Here is a 24,586-nt window from a genome sequence, read left to right as displayed (position 1 = left end):
AAGAACCAGCCCTGGGAAGAAAGACTGAATTTGGACTGGGAGCAATGGAAAGTCAGGAGATGACACTGGGATTGAAGACTGCTATGGAAGCGAGAAACTAGAAGTAAGGTCTGGCTAGGTAAGAATAAGAATGGGAGCTAAGAGAAGAATATACGGGGACCAGTGGGACAAAAAGTCTGTGTGGAGAGACAGCACAGATGTGATCTGATGTGCAGCAATAAGGAAGGCAAGGAATGGCTGGGCAAGGAGCTACGGACCAAGAAAGAGCAGGGGGGGTGTGGACAAGTATCTTATGGAAGGCAGATACTCACAGGGATCAAGGTGCAAACATAGAACTGGGCTGGGCTGGAGAGAGACTCTGAAATAAAGGGGTACACTATGAATGAAGCAGGTGTCTGGGGAGGGAGTCTGAGAGAAGAAATAACCAGGAAGTCAGGGTATTAGCGGGGAGGGGAGAGAGCATGGACAGAGCACCAGGGATAAAGGCACTGGATGAGTCAGCCAAGGCCAGTAGCACTGGTGGCAAACACTGGGACTCAGTGGGCAAGATGTTTAGGACAAGAAAGAACAGGACAGATGTTAAAACCAACTACATAAGGAGAGTGGGACTTGCCTAAGAAGCCAGCATAAAACAGACCCAGCATGAAAATACAGATGAAGCGGAGACAATGGAGAAGGAAAGCCTATCTCCACTGTGACCTTTTCCCTTCAGAGCTCAAAGTAGATTTTAAATATCCTGAGTGTTACCCGTTCTCTCTCAATGAAAAATATTTGCAAAGACGTCTGTACAGCCACAGGTGATGAATGTGAACACATGCCTGCTCTTCATGAAGTGCGGGTCAAAGTGCCAACCTTGGTGAGTCATGCGTGTGCCAATACACAGCTGCCAGAGGGAATATTTTATTTTCCAGTTTGCTTTGTGGTAAACTTAGGAATCGCCATGCCCATATATCATATGAAAATAACTTTATTAAGGTCAAAAAGTTAAGCACCCAAACTTTAGGAAACACAACCTTCATTTTCCTTCCTTGTACATAACCATTATGAATCAGTCTTTAAATACATGACTGTGAATTATTTTTTCCACAGGTCCATTCAGAAGGGTCCACCAGGTAGACCAGCTCTGAGGCTAAATCTGGACTTCAGGAGGAGGCTGTTTGCAGGACCCCTGCTTCATTTCTTCCGAAAGTTGGAAAATGCATAAATTATGAGTCAGGGAGTAGCAGAAAAAGAAAGAGCACTTTGATGATCAAGGTAGCTGAACGGCATCTTAGTGAATTGGATTCTGTCCTTAACTGTGCCAAAAAGTCAGATGAATTTCTGAGAAAATCCTTTACATCGCACTTCTCTATAGGAATTAATGTTGTATCCCTCAATTTTTTGCCTTCTTAGTTTGAAACACTGGAAACTGACTTGAAAATTTTTCAATTCTGCTGCAATTAACTCTTGAGAATGACATTTTGGACTGGTGTTTACACATAAAAAAAGAAGAAAGACTTAAAAATTGGCAAGGAAAAGAGCAACTGAAATTATTTAAGAGCTGAAGAACATGTCTGTCCTTGAGTTGCCCACCAAACTTTTTGACATGTGACTTGAATGCAAGTTACAATTATGTTCCTGAGGAGTAAATACCAGCTGTAAAAAGAATCTTTAATCTACTGAAGAAAAGTAAATTAAGAACCTATGTCTGTAGCTGAAGCTAGGCAGATTCCAACGAGGAATTTGGAATAAAGCTTTACCAGTGAGAGTAATTAATTACCCCTCAAATATCAACTCAAACAAATCATCAGCTCTATCTCTTGAGGTCTTCAGATTGAGACTAACTGCCTTCCTAGACTATTTGCTTTATACTTTGGACAATTCTGAATTATTGGACTAATTACAGGGATAACTGAGTGAAATGCATATAGGTCTGTAAAATACAAGAAGTCAGACTATGTGACCTAACAGACATTATCTTTACTAATCCATGTTCTAGGCAGTCACGGTTCCAGCTGAAGTCAGAGGAGACTTCTCTATGATTATATAAAATACTAAATAGTGCTACACAGACAGAAAAAAACAAGATCTAAGGTAGCTCACTTAAGACACTCAAATACAGTACTTACATTTGAATTTAATCTCTTACTAGTTCTATTTTACATCTATAAAATGGGGCTGATAATCTCACCGTAGCTAGAAAAGATGTTTTGAATGTGCACTGATTATCGTTTGTGAAACTTCAGTGGTGAAAACCACTGAAGTGCCTATGGGTAAAACAATAATTCTTGCCTCAGGACAGCATTAGAATAGTGTGAGAATACTGGACAAAAAATGCTGAGTGGGTAACAGCTCTTTTGGTCAGAACTGGGTATTAAATGATGCAGAAAACTTGTGAAAAAAACCCACAGTATGTGATCCAGTAATCAAGGACTGGCATGTAGATGCAAAAGCATAAGGGAAGCAAATAAAGTTCACAATCAGTCCTGGTTCTGGTATTTCCAAAGAAACCTAGAGTTTTCAGCCTGACCGTGTTCCTCAGTTTATTAGCTGATATGTCTGCCATAGGACACACAAGAGAAAATGTAATATAGTAAAATATATAACTGCAGCATGACATAAATTCAGGTTTATCTCCTTTGAGCCTACACTAGGGAGAAACCTGTCTCAATTAGACAAACCAGCAACTTATCCCCGAGCATTTGCAAGTCTAATATGAGTCACAAAAAAAGACTAGAAAATTGTGGAAAGTGAAGCTGATGGGGTCTCTACAACTAGATTTGGAGAGGAAAAATCATCCCATTGAGGGATAGGAGTAACATATGATTAGGTGAAGGGTGGATCATGTTGAAAGAGAGATGTCAGTTACCATGTGGATAGGGAGTCAACACATGGAAGGCCGTATGTAAATATAAAATGATCCCAGACTACATGGAACTTCTGGTTTTGTCAGAGCCTTGATCTCATTAATGGCCCTAATGACCCTGATGCCTCAGCTGAGGCCCACACCCATGGGCCTAGGAGCTCTATTTAAGCTCAACCCTGGCCATTTATGCTTTGCTTGAGCTATACTGTAGGAGTGCTGATCTTCTGTACATCTACAGCCATGCCCCTGCCTGGCTATGAAGCCCATGGAACTGGATCTCAACACATGGATTGGCTTCCTGGCTTGATTTCTGTGACTATGGACCTGCTTCATGGTTACTGGACCTGATCCTATTTCTGGCCTACTGATTGTCTTCCTGGGTTGACCTCAGACCTGTCACATTACCAATTATACTACATTTTGACCTGCACTTTTGGTTAGACCTGGACATCACCTCTGGGCCTGTCCTGCTCACCTCTCTCCAGCACTGTAGGATCGAGACCTGGCCGGCAAGGTTCTCCCCTTGGCTCCTGACTCACCTCCCTTGAAGGAGAAGCCCTGCTTTTGCTGCTCCCTGACAGATTTAGCCTTGTGTTTGGATGTTGGGCACTCTGGAGGGAGCAGCTGCCTTGTCAGCTGGAGCCAGAAAGCAATGCAGCAAGTCTGACAGGGAGAGAGAACTCTCTAGCCAAAAATAACTAATGTAGTTTTTTAGCCATAAGAAAAGTTTAGTCACTGGTAGCTCTGTGTGTGTGACCAAGTGTGTGCACCCACAGCTCTGGTCGGGATGGAAGAATGACATCAGCTTAAGCAGCATGCCAGCAACCTCTCAGTCATCTCTTTCCTCTTGCCTGCTGAGAGCTGTTGATACTTCCCAAAACATGTGGTAACAGAACCCTCATGCATGTTTATGTTCAAGGCAGGATGAGGGCCTGCCCCTGACCAGACTGCCACAATGTACTTCAGAGTCTGAGTCAAAACAATGCTGCTTTGACAGAGGCTGATTTCTGATGGCTGGTCATTAGCTGGGTGAGGCTGTCGCCTGTCTTGGACTTTTATGGTATTTCTGTGTCTTCAGTGATGTTCTGATATCTGAGGAATCTGTCTTAAAATCAAGTGGGCAACAAAAATGATCAGCCTAGGAATGACAGAGGTAAGGTCTCGTGCTTGAAGCTAGCCTTGGTGAGTGGTTTCTGAAAGCTGGTACAAGCACAGAAGCTGTGTATAAGCTTTGTGGAAGGCACTGCATGTTCTCTGCCCGTTTCCCAACAAGCGAGTGTCACGCAATGTAACTGCTGTCATTACGTTCCATGATGGAGATTAACAGGAAGACGTTTACTGTTTTATAGACATTGTAAGCAATACCAACAACAGCCAGCTTGTAGCTATTGAACCAGGCTTTCATTTGTGAGCTGAATAGCTGAAGTTTGGTGGGGATGGTGACCCATGTGCTGAGAAGGGGGGGTCTCATGGGCGCCGTGTCTGCTCTCACCATCTTGGGAAGCAACTGAAAGGGACTAATTGGTAAGCCTGAGTCTGTTCAGTTGGCACACTAGCTTTCATCATGACAGTAGTTATGTGTTTTTTTTAAAAAATCTAATAAAGAAGGAAGGGATGTTATAGCTTTTAATTATGTGTGATAAGCTGGGCAAACCTGTGGTACCTGAACGTTCACAGGAGGAGCTGGAACACCCTCACCTTAGGCAATAGCTGGTAGTCTTGGGCAATGAAAATCCAATCTAAAAGATGGATTAGAACATGCTGTCTAAAAAAAATCTTTCTTTGGACAGAATGGCATATATATGAGTCTTTTGAGGAGCAGCTGAGGGAACTGGGGTTGTTTAGTCTGAAGAAGAGACTTTGGGGGGGATCTTATTGCTTTCTACAACTATCTGAAAGGAGGTTGTGGGCAGGTTCTCCCAGATAACTAGTGACAGGACAAGAAGAAATGGCTTCAAGTTATGCCAGGGCAGGTTTAGATTGGATGTTAGGAAAAAATTTTTCACTGAAAGGGTGTTGAAGCGTTGGAACAGGCTGCCCAGGGAGGTACTGGAATCACCATCCCTAGAGTCTTTAGATACATGATTTAGTGATGGACTTTGCAGTCCTGGGGTAATGGTTGGACTTGACCTCAAATTCTTTTCCAACCTGAATGTTTCTATGTATGTGTCCCTAAGCTTGTTAAAACACAGATGTTACTGAAGAATAGAAATGGCTGTCAAAGTCAATGCAGGTGGCCAGCAGCAATAGCTTGTAGGGATGGCTAATAGGCTAAGAGTGACCGGTAGAAGTGGTTTGGTCATGCTATGTGGTCTGCTGAAGCTAGGGTCAGGCCTTGCTACCCAGCTCTGACAGTCTCAGGCACAGGCCAGCAGAAACTGCAAGCATGTGTCTCTAAAGCAACACTAGCAGCTGCTTCACCAAAACCTGAGAGGGCTTGAAATTATGGTTGTGTTATAGGAAAGGGCAAATCGATTTATCTATCCTTACACTACATTGTTCTTACAGTACATTATTCTGTTTAATTTTACTGGCTTCCATTTCTTCAACAATGTGCTGTTTTGGTAAGTCATTAGATTTACTATATGGCAGCAGGGAGGCTGAGCTCTCAGATGAGCCCATCAGTTCTTGTTTTCCCACGTTTTGAGGTGGGAGATTCAGCTGGTGTTTGTTAGAGCCGTAGAAATTGAGCTGTACCATGTTGCTGCCAGCCTAGAATCATGCAGGAGGATTATACAATCTTAGCTTCTTTTCAAACTGATTCTTTGTTCCGAGAATCTGCTTTACTTATGAATGTAACTAAACAATAGGGAGAATGGTACTTTCAAGGAATATTTATGTTCTTAATAGCTTGCAGAGACTTCAGGGGAAAAAAAAATCCTCATCAGCTCATAAGATCTAGAAAAGTGAGTGGCCAACTGGTAGGACCTCACAGATTTTTGTAAATTTTGGGAAACTCCAGAAGCCCTGTTATCCGTAGGCTTTTTCAGAGTTCAGCATGCTCGGCCAAAGGCTCTGTAAGCCTTCCTCACCCTGCTACAGCAAGTCCTAGGAAACTCATTGAGCCCATCACCTCCTGCTACTGATTTTGAAAAACTTCCCTAGGAGATTGCTCCTTTGTCCCTCAGGATTTGTGGTATATAGCTACACAGGCAGAGCTATGTGAAAAGCAGACTTCTGAATCTGGTAGCAGTACTGCATTCAAACTTGAATATAATGAAGAGCTGCAATTTGCTGGGCACAATGACCAGTGTTCAGACAAGTGCACAGCACAGTATTGTTCTCAGTGTTGCAGGCAGAGCTAACACATATGCAGCTATTTTCCACTCAGTTATTATTATCTTCTGTAGAGGGCAAAGCTCCACTGGGTTCTCTGGTCCTGCTGTCATTTTGTACTGTTCAAGACTTTTCCAGCTCATGCTATTTCCCAGAATAGACACTGTTCCACTAACTCCAACCTGTGGCTTCACCCAGTTAAGAATGAAAGATGCCTGGCTTGCACAAATATTATTTGCAATGAGGAGAAAAAGCAGGTTCACCTGATTGCATTGCTGGACTTAGTGGACATTGTCTTTTCTTGCTTAATGTGAAAACTGATATGTCCTGTATGATGTATTTTACCCCAATTATTGCATTTCTGATAGGAAAACATAGCCTTTTTTTGTCAGTCTCTTTCTCTCAGCATCTTTTTACCCACTTCTGTTGATAACCTCGTTCTCTGATTACAGGCATATGCATGAGTCTGGCATTGTTTATGAATTAAATCCCATTTCCGTATTTATATTTGTGTTTTACTTTTTGGGGACAGCTTCTAACATGCCTGTAAGGATGCAGAACTCTGCTTGGTAGAAGAAAAAATAAGTTTTTAGTTCTAATACCCTGGAATACATGTGTTTCCAGTCTAGGGTCCAAAGAGCCAAGCGAATAAAATGTAACCTGCTTATACTTGATTTTATTTCTTTCAATCTAGACCAACTGGTGCCAAGACAGATCTTCTGAAATTAGGCAGTAAGATAGAGATAATTATGTCCACATTTGTCTCTTCTTGACATTTCAATCAACCTCTGAAAATTTCAGGCTAGAAAGCAACCTAATCAGCAGTAGGCTTAATTTTAAAACTATTTTCTATGTTGAAATTTGGAGGTATCAGCCCTGCAAAGCATCACCGATAAGCATTTGGATGTTGCAATTTGTAAAGAGTATTTTAAAATGTCAGACATAAAATTCCTGTTTCACATTTGGTGGTCATTAAAAAAGCAAATACTTGGGTTTTTTGCTAAAGTGCAGGTGATACTAACACCAATGGAAACCTGTACCATCACTTGAAATGGGTTTGCATGAAATGGTAGTAAAGGTGTCTGTGCTGGTAGTGGTTTCAATGATAAAAGTAGCAGCAGGCATTTAACAGAATTTATTTTAAACAGTTACTTTTGAATTTAGTCTCTGCGTTTGCTATCCATTCACTTGTCAAGGCTGGTTTCTTCAAATACATGTTTGTTAGCTGGCTGGAGTGGACACATCCAGTCTGTAGGCTGTTTTAGAGATATTTGCAGCTCAAAGCATAGTTTGTTACATCATACGTGTTATACTGTACTTTTCTGGATTTCAGTACAGAAATACAAAAATACTTGAGCACTATAGCAAATGAGACAGCCAAAAAGTCAAAGAAAGGAAAAAAATTACAGGCAAGGAACTGAGGATGAGAGCTTGAGCAGCCTGCCAATGCTTACAAAGGAAAATCTATGCTAGACTAGGAATTGGACCCAGACATCCTCAATGTCAGTCCAGCCTTAACCACAAGACTGTTCTTCTGATTCACAAATATTATTACAAATTAGCTAGTAATTCTCTGAGTCCTTGTGATTCATTATTCATAAACAGTGGAATAAAACTATTGCATTCTTTGTAAAAATGCAACACTTTGGGTTTGGGTTTTGCCTTGGTACCACTCAGCCTTTCCCACTAAAGTGTCATTGACTGAAATGTGAGCTGTGATCTGGCTGTTACCAGATTTGGAGATAGCTGGCTGTTTGTCATTGTTCTGCATACATAGCCAGGATTCTCACAGGATACTACTCTGTGACAGAGACTAGACTGGTAAAAAGAGGACAGCATCAGCATTTTAGCTGTCAGAGCAAGGGATGCTTCTTGTATTCCTTTCATCTGAATAAGTACATTTTGTCTCATAGGTATGGTATATACATCTGGGGCTTAAGCATGGGCTTTCAGAGATGTCTTAGGTGATGAAGTATTATTTAAAGCCAATTGGCCTTTGGTTCAGGATTTTGTGGGCAACATCTCTTCATTGTGGCTGGATACCCCTGAAAATGTCTTTATAGCTTCTCAGGACCAAACAAAAAATCCAAAAGGTGTCTGTGACCATCGAGAATGGATCTGAGCTTGCTATCAAGACCTGGCTTAAGTGTAAGCTTCTAAAATCCTGTGTTACTGCCTAGTGAGGTGCTCTCTGACCAAGAACCAATTAAAGAAAAGAAGTTGATTGTGCAGCTGATCCCAACATTAACCCTAATGCGCACACATCTCAAACTCAAGTTCTACCTAAACATGATCAATAGCCAACCTATAGCCAGCAAAATAAATGAGAATCATGTTGCTGGGCTTGAGGAAATCTAACTGTAATGCTGCTAACCATATTTTAGGGGAAAAATGGCTGTCAGGCGTGCAATGAAGAAAATCTGTGCTAGGACATGAATCTATCTGGACAGTGAACTTTGGGAAATCCCCTTGTCAAATCCAATGGCCAGTGACTGTAAGAATCATAGAACAATAGATACCATGGCTGAAACAGCTGCAGAAGTCATCTAGTCCACCCACGTATTCACAGAAATACTACCACCAGCACATCATTAGGTCAGCCTTAACTTTGAATAGCTGAGTCCTGGAAACTGCCTAAATGGGATGTTCCATGACCTCTGTGGGCTATCTGTTCCACTGCTGCACTACCCTTATAAGAAATTTTTTCTTAATGTCCAGCTCAATGTCCTAGGCCACAATTTGTGGCTGTTGTTCCATGTTGTGTCATCTGATGCTACTGAGGAGAATATAGATCTGTTATGTTTGTAATTAACATTCAGGTAGTTGTAGTCTATTAGATTAACCTTCCCTTCACCTGCCTAAACAAGCCAAGATGCCTCAAGATACCCTTGCTGCTCATGTGCTCCAGGCCTCTGACTATTGTGGTAGCTTCTGCTGGACAGTCTCCAGGTTCTTCACATCCTTCTGCAATGGAGAGGCTCCAGACTGGACAGAATGTCATATGCAGCCTCACCACTGACAGCAGGTAAAATAACTTTCCAGTTATGTTCCTCAGTTCTCCAGCTATACTCCTTCTAATGTAGTGTGGAACACAGCTGCCTTACAGTGACAATGTACTATCAGCTCTTTCAGTCTGACATCCAGTGTAACCTCCCACTAGTTTTCAGCAGTGCTGTTACTCAACCAGTTTGCTCCCAGCATGTAGGGATGCACAGAGTCATTCCACCTCAGGTAAAGAACTTTTCATTTTTCTCCACCTGACTTCATGAGGTTTCTGTTGGCACAACCCTTGAGTGTTTGGTATCCTTTTCAGTTGAAGGTGTTCATTGTGTCAGTCAACTGTCATAATTTTGCATCTTCCACAGATATGCTGAGGGTGCACATCTGTGTTATCCAGGTTGTTATTGAAGATTGAAGTATATGGACCACAGAATCAGCCTCTGGAGTACATCGTTTATTACTGGCTGTGAGAAGGTGCTAAGCCTTTGGTTATTGTTACCTTACTAGTTTTAGGGTCTAGCTGATTTTCAACCCACCTAGAAGTCCTTTGTTCCAACCTTGGTGCTGAAGTGCCCAGAAGATAGCAGAGCTTTACCAGTACTAGACATCCCTAAAGCAGCACTGGGGGATTGTTTCCTAAGTTCATTCATATTGATTCATCAAAAAGACTGTATGTGACAGTATGGGGTTGATAAAGGAAAGACTATGTTCAAACGGGAATTAGGCATTCATGGAAGACAGGGTGTCTCTGTTGTAGTGGAAGCTCCAAAACTCTTACTTTTCCCTTCCCATTCTGACTTTGCTTTTTTCTTCACCTACAGAAGCTGAAATTTATGTTCATTGTGCAGTTTAAGGAGAAGGGATGAGGCCTGGGGTGGAGAAACAGTGAAGCTTTTTTTTTTTTTTTACTTACTGGTAAAAATTACTGGTAGCTGGTGTTTACAGATCCAAACAAACTAGTGGGAAAAGGCCACCTTCACCTTATGTTGTCCAAACCTGTTAACTCAAAACATCCTCTTCTAGGAAAAAATCGCTCAGCATTGTGTCATAACGTTTAATTACAACAGCTTTCTGCCCCCACCCCAGATAAACTGGAAGAGTTCCAGAGATGAACAAATTAAATTGATTCATTTAATTTTGCTTTGCCTGCAAGTCTTTCTGGTGTGAAAAGGTGGGGCCAAACTAAAAACATTCCCTATGCAAATCTGCATGGCTCTAGATTCAGGTATTTCATATCCAAGCTCTATGCCTACAGTTCATGCCTGTTAGCAGGAGGTCAGAGATGAAAACCACCTCATACATCCAGGTCAGAGCTTTTATAAGAGGGCCTTTTATTAATTCACCTCTTCCTCACCACTCCTTTTAAGGGTTCAATTTCTTTTTGGTTCCTGTTAGGTTAAGGGTAATTACACATCCATGTGGTAAGGAGAGAGTGGATTCCTTCTTCCGTTGTAGACAGTAAGGAAAACCAGAGGAAGCATCAATTTGTAATATGAGATGACCAAAGAAATCCTTAGCAATTATTACATCACAACTGCATAATTATAAAGATACATTTTCCTCTCTAGACCTGAGAAACTGCAGGGTTGAGCTACATCCTGTACATGTGCAGTATGACTGAACAGTGCCAGAAGTAAGTTGTAACTGAGAAGTTCCTCTGGTTGCTAAGCTGGCTGGGTCAACTGCTTTTACTGTCACAGGATACTGAGCATCCTTGTTTGAGCACACAGTTGGTATTATTGTTGATGCTCAGACTTATTAGTTATTTCTCTCTGCCATCCGTGGTAGGATTTAATCTGAAGTAATCTGAGGTGGAAATGAAACATGGTGCAAAACAACTTGAAGGGCTTTTCATTTCAAATAAGCTTATTTAGTTTACCATGTATGGCATAGTTTACTGAATACCAAATCAGGAACCTACTGGTAAAGGAATTACATTTCTTCGAGAGAAGCCTCTCGGAATACACCAGTGCTGCAGATGTTTCTGATCATGGGAATGTGTTTCCTAGAGCCACGTGTAAGAGAGAACAACTACACAAGGCTGCCTTTTATACAGACGATGTACTTATACTATCTTACATTAATTAACCCTGGACTATACATATTTTTTATTACATCAAAGCCCTGATCTGAAAAAAAGGTGTACTGCTCTGGTCCTAAATCTAGTCCTGCTATACCTGTGGATTTCATTTTTAACCTTAAGCATTTGACTGCGCAGGGACTTCCCTGTTGGCGGCCATCTTGTGTGGCCTACACAGGTCTTCGCAAGAGATTACTATCCAGTTCACAGCACTCATGCCCACTAGTCTTTCTTGATGTATTAACCTCTTATGCTACATATATCCAGCAGCTCTCTGGAAGGATTATCCTGAGGGCCTTTTTCCTCCATATTCCATCACTTCATGACTTTCCTCCTCTACACAGGGCATGTGACTGTTTTCCCTGGATGAGCTAGCAAGCGTCACCACTGTCAGGCTGGTGATAACCAAGGCTGGTTCCTCAGTTAGCCCCTATCTCTGTTTATCCAGCTGCCTTGTACTGGATGTGTACCTCTGCATACCCTTATGATGACAGCTCTATCACGGGGTTCCCACCACCCACCTCCCGTGCTAGGGGCTTCCTCTGGCCTTAGGGCTGAAGGGAGGGAAACTTCCCTTCAGCTCAGTAAACTGCTGCAATGAAGTGACTTCAAGTCCTCCACCTTTTGGTTACTTGTTCTCTTGGCATTTTCATGAGAGCCGAAGAATCTGTTTTCCATTTGCTGTACTTTTGCCGGAGACTGTAATTGCTCTTTGAACCTACAAGAGCAGGAAACCCATTAAAGGCCCAAGAGGACAGGGATTCGATGCCAGCCAGCACATTCCTCAGCTCCTTTCATCCTGCAAGTGGAGAGTGCTTCTGGCTTCTTCAGAAGGGATATTACTAAATTTTGTTCAAATTTAAGGCTGATTTCAAGAGTAAATCTACCATTCACCATATAGTTATCATTATTCCTGCTATTTGGATGATTATCTTTATGGTTGTTAGTATTACTAATACAGAAATATCTATGGAGAGGCCTTTAAAGAAAACTCAAGTATCAAGCTTGACTTTCAGTACCTTGCAGACTGTAACAACAGATACAATAACAAGAAAATCTAGGCTAAGGACATGGCATACCGAACTGCGTAAAACTCTTGGTCAGAGCTTTTAAGGAGCTTTTGGAAAGAGAATGAGAAAGCTGCATACTGTATGGGAAATAACAGCTGCCTCTTTCAGGTAGAAAAAGCATGACAAATCTTCCATGTATAATAGATCTTTAAAGATGCACCTGCCACCCAATAGGATTTTTTTTTGACAAAAAGTGGCATGGCTCAGAATAAATGGGATTGGTATGTTGCTGGATTAACCTGGATGTGCACCCTCTCTGTTAACTGCAGATAAACTTCCAGAAAGTGGGTTGCTGTCACTTTGTCTCAATGCAGTGTGCCCCACAATGACTGCATGAGACCCTTAGGATAGATAACTAGTTGGCCACAGCTGAGTCTGTCCCGTGGATTCTGGAGTGAGAGAGGGGGAAGGAGCACAGCACAAAGAGAAAAATGTAAGCCTCAGAAGGTACTTTTTAGAAAACAAAGGTAGACTGGGGTAGTACTGTGAGCAGGAAGGCACAGGTATTCTGAGCCTAAAATCTGAGAATTGAGGAGCTTGGATGCGATGCAATGAAAGAAGGAAGCCAGAAAAGATGATTTAATGGATGACCCAGCTGGAGTTTGTCATTTTAGTGAACTTCACAATATCTAGTCTTTCTGTGCTAGGTTTTGACCTCTCTGATAGTTGGCTCTAGTTACACAAATCTTCACTAAAGCTGATATAATGAGCTGGTGGAGGGTTATCTCAGTGCACAGGAATGTAAGCAAAGTGGATGATACTGTTGTCCCATCCTCTGCTGAAATGGTGTTAGGTAAGGACACAGGAGACATGAGGATATCCCATGTATCATGCAGCTGTCAGAAAGGTCTTGAGACTTCTCTAGCTTAAGTCTGGGACTGGGTCCTACAGAAGGGAGCTAGACAGACCTGTGTAGAGGTCAGTAATGCCATCTCCCAGACTGTGGTAGTGATGGCAATACTTGAAGAGGAGCTGCCACCTCTTTTATGTATTTCTGCTTATAAAAGAGGAAAAAAGGGATTTTGCTAGGCAATGCTACAGAGCAAAGCCTGTCATACATGCTCTGTGTGTTGAACATAGTTACTGATTCCCATATTTGTGGTGGTCATGGTTAGGAAGGAACCTATGCTGAACATTAGAGCGACCATCTCACTCCCAATAGAAAATGGCACTTTGCATGGGGAAGCTTTTCTCTGATTAACCAATAGCTAGTTCAACTCTGCAGTTTACAACAATCAGCTACTGAGAGTGGGGAGCCTTTGCTGGCGATTATTCCAAATTCCTTTATCTCCAAATAATCTAGCGTAAAGAGCAAGGAGAAAGCATTCATTCCAATCCTTGGCATTGACCAGATAGCTGTCTCCTTCCTTACTGATTCTTCTTGTACTCTAGGTTACTTTAAATGAGAACACATATCACACATAAAAAACCTGCATAAAAAGTTTGTAACGGTTATGGAGTCAAGTGCTTAAACAGTTATGAAATCTGGGATTAAAGTTACCCAGGAAACATTTGTGCAGATAGATTATGATGCTGACTCCATTTCAAAATGCACAGACTATTGTTTCTCTGGACACTCCTTTGCTCCACAGGCAGGAGTGAACTGCTTTGAGGGCTACTCATGGCTATGAAAGCTTTGCAGTATCCTCTGCCTCACGCGTTGTGGAAAGTAGATGGTGGTGGTCACTGGAGGAGGCAGAGGATTGCAGAAGAAGCAAGAGTCATCATGGGACTGAAGCAATGGACTGCTGCTCTGCAGAGCTGGCTGATGTCCCTGACACTGCCACAAAGCTTCAGTGTGATGCTGAGCAAGTTACTTCATGCCAGATTTCCTTTGGGTGATTGTGACATGACTATCCCTTGCTTTCTGGATGCCTGAGATACCCTCCAGTCCCAGACTGTTCTCTGAGGCCCAAAAGGGTTATTTTCAATATGAATTGGTTTTCTGATCCTATTTGCAGAATGGGCCCACAGACAGTGTGTGTGTGCATGTGTGCTGGGAAGGCATGGGCTCTGGTGACAGGGGTGCAAGGGATTGAAGCTGGCATTTCAGCCAAAGCCCCTAAATAGTTGAACCACAGCCAACTTGCAAAAGGGACTGAACACTTGCAACTGCATGTGGGCTTTGTGCTTTGAATATAAAAGCTGCAGCATGGTAGAAACTGTGAAAATCCAAGTCCTTGCCATTCTGTATCAGGTACACAAAATCTTTTGACCCTGCACTTCTAGCAGGCAGCCTCCAATCTATAAAATTCATAATAGCACTGTGAAAACAAATTTGTGGATGTTTCTGAAGAAGTTAGATATGCTATTTCACTAAATGCCATGAACTCAAAAGGGGTTTTAGTCATTCTGCTCTCAGAGCATGGTTTAAATCCTGTTTACTAGAGAAGATCTAGGTCCATCCACTGAGCAGGATAGAGATAATTATGAAATATTAATTTTCTCAATTTCAGAAATTCTGTGGCAGGAATCCTGTGAAAGAAATTTTCTACATTGCAGGTCTCAGAGAAGGGAAATTAAAACTTCAGTGACAACCCTTGGCACTTCCTGTAAGCACTTCCTGGCTTTGCAGCTACAATAGTATTTGAGCATAGCTTTTGTGCTCAAACTATACATTTACAGTCATCTTGTTTTGTTGCCTACCAGTCCCTGCTGACCTAAAACTTTCTTGACAGATAACATTTTATTGTTTTAACTAATAGTCAGCCACAAGCTCAATTAAACCAGAGCAAATCTTGTATATAGAAAAATTGTTTTGGAATAAGTGGTTTATTTGATTTGGCTTCCTTTGATTTGTTTGTACAGGAAAAATTATGAAATATGTGAACATCCCTCATTAATTTTCTATTCATCCAGACCCTTCTGGATGGGCATACAAGCACAACCTTAAAGGGTCAGCAGGTATGTGTGGGAGTTGGAGTACATCTGAGATGGTGGCTGATGACCTGTTGTCAGTTTTTTTTTCAGAAGCTAAGTTCATCAACCCTTGTGGCAGCCTTTTAGCACAGGAAATGTAAAAATATTTTTGATTGGAAAATAAAAAGAATGTAATAAAAATAGTATTTTAAAACTTTTTTTGTTTCCTCTGCATTCTCTTAGATTTCTGCTCCTTGTTTACAACTTGGAAGAAAAGGAACCAGATTCTTTCACCCCGTGAAAGGTTTAACACAGGTTAAAGCAGCAGCTTAGGATTTTTCTTTAGTAATAACCAATAAACAAAGCTAAATCCTTTTGCAAAATAACAAATTTAATCGGACAGGCAGCTTTGCGCCAGCTTCTGCCAATCTACTGCCCGGTGCAGAGGCACAGGAACCTGAGGGGCCACAGCTGGTCCCCAGGGAGACTGGCAGCACTCCAGCCCAAGCCTGCCCAGCAGATAAAGGTCCCAGCCTGTTGGGAACATGTAGCGAAGTGTGTGACTGTCCCATTGGTACTCAACGTTGGGAAACTATTACAGGAATGTGTAGTTCAACAAGCCTCTACACACAAGCCTCTGTTTTTTACCCTAGAGATAAGATTTCATGTTATGAATTCTCAGGGCTTCCCCTGTTTTGCTGGGCAGAGGAATCCTGGCTTAACCCAGAAAACGATGAAAGGGGCCCATAATGTGGGACACAGGCAGACCTTGTCACCTGAGGTACCTGCAAGCCACCTGGCAGTACATTAGGGAAGCTTTATAAAGCAGGGAACTGTCACCCGTGGCACAGCTATCCAATGCAGAAAGCAGGCAGTAGTTTACGTAGTCCCACCCGTGTTAAGTTCAGGCTACCTGAGCTGGGTGCTAACAGCAGTACAGCTGTAGCAGCTCAGTGCAGGCTGCAAAACCTGCCCAGTTCCCTGGGGGAGTACGCTTGCTAATGGCTTTACCATGAACTCCATGGCTACAGTTATCAGCACACGCACAAGATGAGATAGTTTAAAGCTAGTACGAGCTTGTCTGCATGACCCACTGGCTGGCCTGTGATTACAATGTCGCTGTATGCTTAGCCTCTATGCCCCCTCCTGCCCTGGCTCCTTTGACAGACCACTAAACACACATAACACATTTTTGAAAGGAAGGACCACCCCCCCTCCTCCACTCAGAGGCTAATGGAGAAAAACCTTGTTCAAATACAAGTGCACGAAAGGCTTCAAAGTAATTTTCTTGAAAGTGGCTGGGAATAATTTCTTTCTTTGCCTCAGAGCTTTTTCTTACTCTTTTTTTATGTAAATACTTGTAACAATGGCTAACAGTCAGAAAAATGTAAGCTATTTCTTAGTGGGATTTTTGTCTGCCCACTTCTACATTCCAAACTTTTGTCTTTATAGCTGAGGTCTTGACTAAATTATATAGCTTAATGTTGAGCTAGGTACTACCTCTCCAGAACTAGCCTGCTGGGACTGAGAAGTATTCTTGTTAAAAGCCTGAAAGAAAATAATCTGTTCCAAATGACTTATTCTTGGCTCTGCAGCTGATTGTGTATATACGCCCTAAGTTACATTAATGTGGAAGTAATAGATCACAGAGACCTGGTAGTGTTGTGTACATTACTTACACATAAAGCCTATGGCCATGACATCATTGCCCTTGTTCTGGGCTCCAGTGATGGCTTAGCCAAAAAGAGTAACTAAAAACACAATGCATTGTTCTTCCTAGCTGCTAGGGCCATATTGACTTTGTGAGTCACCCTCAGCTTGCAGGGGTGATACATCTAGTCATTAGTGTTGCTAATTCTCTGGTTTGAGAAGGGAATATTGCCTGCTCTGAGAAAACAGGGAAGAGGTGGGAAAACATTGGAACTGGTCACAAACTCATTAGCATCTCTTAGCCTTTCTGAGTTCATTCGTCTGTGACACAGATATAAAAGTAGGATCTGAAATTGTTATAAACAGAGGATTCTCTTGAGGCTTATATAGGATGATTATTGTTTTTTGGTAAATCCTGATGAGATGCTCAGGCTGACCACAAGACACAAAGAACTAACATGGACAGCATGTTTTCCTTTGTGTTTGGTTGGCCTGCCAGCAAGGACACCCAAGAGATGGAAAGCTAGAAGGGCAGGACTGCTCTGCTGGCCTCACTTGGAGAGAAAAGGAGCTGGAAAAGCCTAGAGGCAGGCCTAATACCTATACATTCTTATTTATATATGCTAGCACATATGGGAAGATTTGTGTAAGAAAACAACAATAATCTCATCATATAAATGAGGATAATATGAGTTGCGGTAATTGTGAAAAGCTGGGACTAGCTGTGCCCATAGTAGATGACTACACTTAGCTTCACGTAATCACTTGCAGTCTTGGGAGATAAAAATACAGCAAACTAGAGGGCCAGGAAATTTTGTTCAAGAAGTTCTCTTTGAGCAACAAAAAGCAAGGACCCGCTGAGGATTAGCACTGGCTAGGAGGAACTGCCGGTGATGGGGCATGCTTAGCTGAAGCCACTAAGAGGAGCCACGAACAGAGTTAGAATGGCCACAAGAAGCAGCAAGTCAGAGGGACTTGTCAGGGGTTCCTGCCCCAGCTCAGCTCCAGCTCTGAAGAAGCCTTTACTACTCAGCAGGTGACTGGTAGTACCCCTGAACTGTCAGCTGTGAGTGGAGCGTTTCTAGAGCAAGGGAAACAACAGTCTGCTGTAGCAGTTGCTTCAGCAAGCAATGAGAGAGGACTTTGGCAAGCATGGCTGGGGGAGTTGGTGGATGCCTGTTATTTTGTCCTTTTCTTCTTTATCTCCAGAACAGCGCTGTTCTGCTAAGCCATTTATGATTTGAGTGTTCAGCTGTCTGAACACTCAGTTAATTTAATTTTCTCAGGTTGGGTAAAATTCTGTTTATGAGTGACCCTTAGAAACTGAAATGCCCTTGTACCTGTCAATCAGTCTGGCAGAAAGGGTACATTGATTGCTTCCTTTATTTTTTATCTTTCCCCTCTCATATACTTGAGGAAGGAGTGAGGAAAGTGTCTGATTGCTTGTGTTTGAGTTCTTTGCAGATTTGGTGAGTGTCTAGGGGAAGGTTGCATGAGGAGCTATTAGGAGCTTGGTACCACAAAACTGTGGTTTCATTTTACATGTAGGGAAAAGATAGATAAAGGCCCTGAGCACTTGATAGCCTAGCAGTTTTTTACACCTCTGCTGAGCAGAGTCTGAATTCTTGACTGTGTCTGAGACATGCTCGCCATGTGGTCGCAGTATGTGAAGGTGTGTAGGAACCAGATATAAAATAACTCATTTGAGTGGTAGCACAAGTCTAAACACAACAGCCTGGACTTAAAGACAGGTCAAAAATGCCCAGGCAAGATCTTGTGTAAATATCTAATGAGTGAAGCGCATGCCAGCGCCGATGCACTACACTTCAGTACCTGTGCTAGCTAAAAGAACACTAGGTAGGTGTGCCCCATGCTGTCCTGTCTCTGAAGGGTGGTGTCAAGGTGTTCTGACTTTCACCTGGGAGGACTAGGAGCGGAAAGAAGTGGCATAGGTTATGTCCCCACAGTAAGCGGGGCCAGAGGTACACTGTGATCATGCCATCAGCATTGCCCAGAGCCATTGGGAAGGCTTTTTACAGCCAGCCCATGGCCATCTGTTAAACAGCTTCTGTTCTGATGGCCACTCTGGAGACTGTGCTTCCAGAGCAGTATGAACAGTATAAACAGTATGAAAACTTTTGTTACATTTGCATCCTTTGGAGCCTGATGTTATGATGGTGAGAACAGTCTGGCATGATCTCTAACATACCAGGCTGCTCTTGAGCCTGAGATACTCTTTCAGTAGTAGTCAGGACTGGCAGAAGCCAGCTGAAGCAGGGAGAAGGGAATGCAGCTATGGACTGGCTTAAGGCTGCCCATACAGCCCTGCAGGAGTCAGCTGTAGGGAAAGGATTATTTGAGACAGACTCAGGTCTTATGGTACTTGTTCACTAGCACAGGACTAAGAAGAGTCTGTTGTTAACCTAAGAACAGCAGTTTCCCTGCAGCTAACTCTGTGAAAGACACCTTTGTCTATTCTGCCATCATCTCCCATGGTATTTGTACATGGACCCTAGTGCCGTCTGCTCCCTTGGAAGCTGACCCCTGTGTGCTGCCTGAGGAGCTCCGTTCTGTCTACAAAGAATTCCCTTGCCAGGGCAAGAATCCTCCCTGGTATAAAAACTGCCAGAGCTGCATAGTAAATTCCGTTTGCATAGTAAATGATGTGTCGGCACCATGGAAGGGACAAGCCAGATAAACCCCAAGAGTTTCAGATTCCTTACAGAGACCGAGCCAACGACTGGAGTAAAAGAAGGCTGCAGGGCATTTTGAGCTGCAGTGGTACTGGTGCTCCTGCCAAGGCTGACCAGGTTCCAGGGGGAGCAGCCAGCAGTCCTTTCCCTGATGCTGCCCTGCCCTGCCTTGCCCTGGCTGAGTGCTGGATGCAGCGCTGTGTGCAGCCCACTCTTTCACTCCCATTTTATCTGCATGGACTTCAATCTGTTCCCATGCTATTCCCATGCTCCTCTATCCCTGCTGAAGGGAACTGTTTCCTAAAATCTAGCCCAAACCACCTCTGCCATTAACATGCCCTTTCACCTTGGTGCTCTTCTTGGATCCCCTTAAATGGGATTATAAGGTGTCTAACCTTCTGCATCTTCAACTTTCTGAAATCTCTCTTCAGAATGGTGTTCTGTTTCCCACAATGGGGAAAGCTCCACGCATAAGATGCTGCAGAGAACCTTTGCCCCCACCCAATATCTTGTTTTTCAGAATGACGCACACCCTGCTCTGCTATTACTTAATAAGAAGTGAAGTCACTGCTTTCCTCCCCTTCAAACTGCTCCACCCTCAGTCAGAAGGTCTGCTTCTCCACCCTTTGGCATAACAGCTGTTAGGGGGTGGAGGTGAGTTCAGGGGTGGTGTTGACCAGCCTCTCATCTTGTGGCGGGGGACACACAACAAAATCCCAGTCCTGTCAAAGGGCTGCTTTAGAGCTGGGGACAGCCCTGACAACCTTCTCCTCTTCAGTGCTTGTGTGTATTTCATGTAAGCACAAGTGAGAAAGATAATTAAAGTCAGTCTGTGGGTTTAGTTTAGGATGCAAGGAAAAGTGTGAGCATAGCAACATCACTTAGCTGTTCTTTATCTGCCTTTTTCCTCACCCTGGAGGTAAGATTTCACTGAAACACCCACCCTCCTACTTTGGCGGGTAGCAAGAGGCTGAGAAATCGGTGTGTATAAAGCGGTGTGATGTGGGGCTAGGTTCTCTGCTCTGCTCAGACTTTGCTTAGAAGTGGTGGGAAGGAAGAGACCCCCTAGGAGCTGGCTGCATCTGCATCATTTTGCTTTACCAGTGTGAATGCAAGTAGCCCAGAAGCTGCCCTAAACATACACCAGCATCCAATAGTTCCTTAGGGACTATCTGCCAAGTAACTGTGGTTGGAACACAATGTGGTGCAGCCACTCTTCCTTCCCACCCTTTACATGCCCTTCCCAGCATGCTGGTGCCTATTCTGGCTGTCAGATTGCTGGAGACTTCACTGCTTCGGAGACACCACAGGCAGGGGAGAGAGGCCTGGATTGTATTCTTCATCCCTGGAAGGAAGAGTGTTAACAATTGGGGCCACAACATTATGGGGAAGGCTCTGGGGAATGCATTTGCTCTAAGAGGTGTTATGTCCCTTCAGAACCTCTGAAGGGGAAGTTTGCAAATTGAGAGGTTTAAAAGAGGAAGTCTGCAAATGTTCAGAAAAGAAACGGTATCATGCAAGGATGCAGAAAAAATGTGCAGGAAACTTCTCATAGTAGGGGGGCCAAACTTTTCAACTGGTTTTCATGCAGAGGGTGACAAATGGTAGGCACCAGTCCCATGAAAATGACAAAGAGGTGGTGAGGGACAGAGTGCAAAAACATGAGGTCTGGCATACAAGGAGGCAGCTGGTAGGTCCTGTGGTCAGGGTGGCCAGCTGTGCTGGGTTTGAAGGACTGTACCTTCACCTGCCTTAGAGCAAATGTAGTTTTCTTCCAGCTTTGTTGGGGCCCGCTGAGGAGCTCTCTGCGTCTGTAGCTACCTTTCTGCTATCCCCTGCTTCAGCCACTGCATACCAGTTCATGGCTTCTGCTCCACTATGCTACGGCAATTTTTACACCAGTCTCTGTTTCGTGTGCTTCTCAGCCACTTCCTGACTGAAGCACCCGTTAGCTCTGCTGTGCTAACTCAGATGTTTTATGATTATTTTAATAAACTCAAAAAGAAAGCAGTAAACGGAGAAACAGAGTCCCACTAATTCTTTTATTTGTTTATACGGAGGTAGCACCCACTGAAATACTAGCATCCCCATTGTGCCAGGTGCTACAGAAAAATGGAATGAATACACAATCTGTCTCCCAGAGGGACAATGATTTTCATATGGGACGAGACAGGTGGAGCACAAAGAAGGAATGAGCTAATACTAGTTAATGCCAATGGTCTAGGACTTCAGCTTTGCCATTGTTTCAGAGCTCACATTCCTGGGTCAGAGAAACCATATTTTTGGGAAAGTTTAGTGGAAATGGTTTTGGAACAGTACCAAAGTCCTCCCAGGATTCCAGTTTTCTTAGTCTCAGCCTCAAAGGAATTTACAGCTGGCTCGGGCAGAGCTGGAACTCCCCACAGGAAGGATTTTGTTGATATTCTGCCTTTGGAGGACAGTGAGCTTCTCTGTGAAGGGCAACACGTGTATCTGGCCATCCATGGCACCACACCCACTACTCCTCCAAAGAGGATAGAGTTTCAAGGACTGACCATGCCCATCTGCCCAGGGATTATTAGGAAAACCTGTAGGTGGGGGTGGTGGGGTGGGGTGGGGTGGGTTGTGTGTGTTAAGCAATCAGCATTGCTCCCAGGAATCTGTGGGAAGTCAGAGACAACGTGAACTGGCCCCTGTGCCCCCACATGGGCTCTGCTCACTGCTGGGCTGCTCTGTACTGCCAGCAGCCTCTCTATGCCTCTGCTAACACTGATGCTGACTACAGTGGCCTGGCTGGGTCTCTGTAGAGTTGAAAATAGCAACTTGTTCAGGACAGCCTCACCTGGGAAATATGTGCAGGGCACAAGGAAAGTGATGGGCAGCTCGTGAGATCTGCTTCATATGCAGACTGACTGCTTCCTGGCAGCCAGGAAAGAGTGCTACAGGCAGTCTTGTCCAAGATACCCTCCTCAGTCTGTTATTTCCAGTCCAATACAAAACCAGGGCTGTCTGCCCGATTAATAACATAAATCTGGCTTCTGTCAGCTCAAGGAATAGTGCTTTCCTGTTCTCGAGGGACACAATAAGTACTTTTTTCTCCTTCTAAACAGCTTCCCAGGATTCCTCACCTGACTTAAAGCCTTCTTAAATATATCAACTGAAAATAAGGTTGCTGATCTGATTCCCAGGCTCTGGACTTAGCAGAGCCCGCATCTCTTCCAGATCCCTTAAGGGGATAGCCCCTTTTACTGTCCCCAGTACGACACACATATCAGTCTGAGCATACACTTTGCTCATGTCTCTAGAGCATCCTCTCCTGATTTGTATGTGGAGATAAGGGAGATTAGGAGAGGGAATCCATAAGAAATTTAGGGGAGGAAAAAGTGCCACCTGTTGCTCATGTTTCTGGGAAAATGTGGTTGAAATAGGAGGAGTCATCCTAAACCTTTTACCTTCCTTTTGTACCCTGTGATGCCTCTGGATATCAGAGTCATCACAGACTATATAGCAAGTTTTGTGGAAGATAAAGCACTGACATCAAACCATCAGAGGGATGTAAAGCAGGTAAGACTCAGGCTTCCATGAACATGGCATTTGCAGTATAAATGCCACATGCTACAAGCTCCTTCACCTTTGGCATCACAGCTTTATTGCCACTTGTTTTGAACCCTCTCTAACATGTACCGTATGCCCTTTGTCAGGGACTCACTCTGCCTGTTATATATCCGTACAATGTTTGGGACAATGTGGTTTTGGTTTTCCTACAGAAGAACAGTGCCAACGCATAATGAAAGCATGTCAGTGATAGTCTGCAGAGGAAAGGCAGTGTCCATGGGATGATAACATCTTTGGTGGTTACCATAAAATTTTCAAGAATAAGTCATTCCCTTCATATACTTAAAAACCCCAAACCATAAACTTGGTATGCTAAGAACTTCTAATATGAATACATCTCCCTTATTTGGAAAAAAGCAAATCGTGCTTCCAGTTTCCTGATGCAACTTCATTTTTTATATTTGACCTGCAGATGAGAGGTTTTCACGTCATCTGTCAGCCCACAGATAGTATCCCAAGGTTCACTGTGTGTGAGAGATAGGAAAGGGACATTAGGAACGGGCTGACCACAAATAGCTAAAATTAGCTCTGAGAACTGGAGTGCTGAGGTCTCTGAGGAACACTAGTCAAAGAAAGAAAATGGTTGTTTGCTCAACTCCCACTTATCCTACTGCCTCTGAGGACTCCTGGCTCACATCCCTGCCCAGACATCCTACATGGCTATTTAAGAGGATTTCCCCCACCCCTTCCCCCTCCACTGGCCATCATTTTCCTCTTTTGTAACTGCAATACGGAGTGACATGGGATTCCTGCTCCAGCAGCAAGATGCTGACTGGAAACAGGAAACAGGGGGGCTGTGCAGAGCTCAGCCTCTGTGACAACATGGATGTCACACCCACGTGCAGACAGGGACGCTGCTTACATATGGCAATGATCAGCGGCTCCCCCTTTTTCTCTCCTCTTCCCCAGAAGGACTTACAAAGCCCTAGAGGAGCCATATATCGAGTTAGAAACAGTCTTTAGAAAGCACGGCTGTGTGAGGCCTCAGTTATCATGGAAACGATTTCGTGCATAATTCTTTTAGATTCTCTGAGGCCAGTAAATCTGAGACTGTAAATATTCACGTGACCAGAGCATATGGCCTTAGAATAAGACATGGAATGAATTACAGAGAGACAACTTATCTTCTACAGAATCTGATTAAGGGAGTCCTTTGAGAACTATCCTTTACATACAATCATAGGCAGGGCTTTACAAACTGCCCTTCCTCCTCATTCCCAGAAATGCCTGGTGGAATAAGGGTTGCTTTGCAGCACCAGCTTTTCCTCTTTTCTCCTTCCTATTCCCAAAAGCCTTTTCTCAAAATAAAACTGCATGGCTATGTCTGCCTGTCCTTCAGATTAGAGTTTCAGGGAAAAAAAAAAAAAAAAAAGAAAGATTGATTAAAGTAATTGTATTGATATGTGTGGAAATACCTTAGGGGAGTTGGAGGCATTGTCTAAGTTAAGGAGATAGATTCTGTCTCTGCAAGGAGGAGAAGGAAATGCTTTCGCATTCATTGGGAATAAGTCTTTGCTTC

At 43.4% G+C, this 24,586-nt stretch overlaps 1 protein-coding gene across 2 annotated transcripts in view; it reads right to left on the bottom strand.

Moving 5' to 3' along the window:
* The window catches only part of SYN3 (synapsin III), a 201,142-nt gene that overhangs the window by 56,957 nt on the left and 119,599 nt on the right, over nt 1–24,586 (bottom strand). The gene's annotated exons all lie outside the window — the stretch shown is intronic.

Source organism: Falco peregrinus, chromosome 6 (genome assembly GCF_023634155.1).
Source record: "Falco peregrinus isolate bFalPer1 chromosome 6, bFalPer1.pri, whole genome shotgun sequence".
Lineage (NCBI taxonomy): Eukaryota > Metazoa > Chordata > Aves > Falconiformes > Falconidae > Falco > Falco peregrinus.
This window is presented reverse-complemented; position numbering and strand designations above follow the sequence as displayed.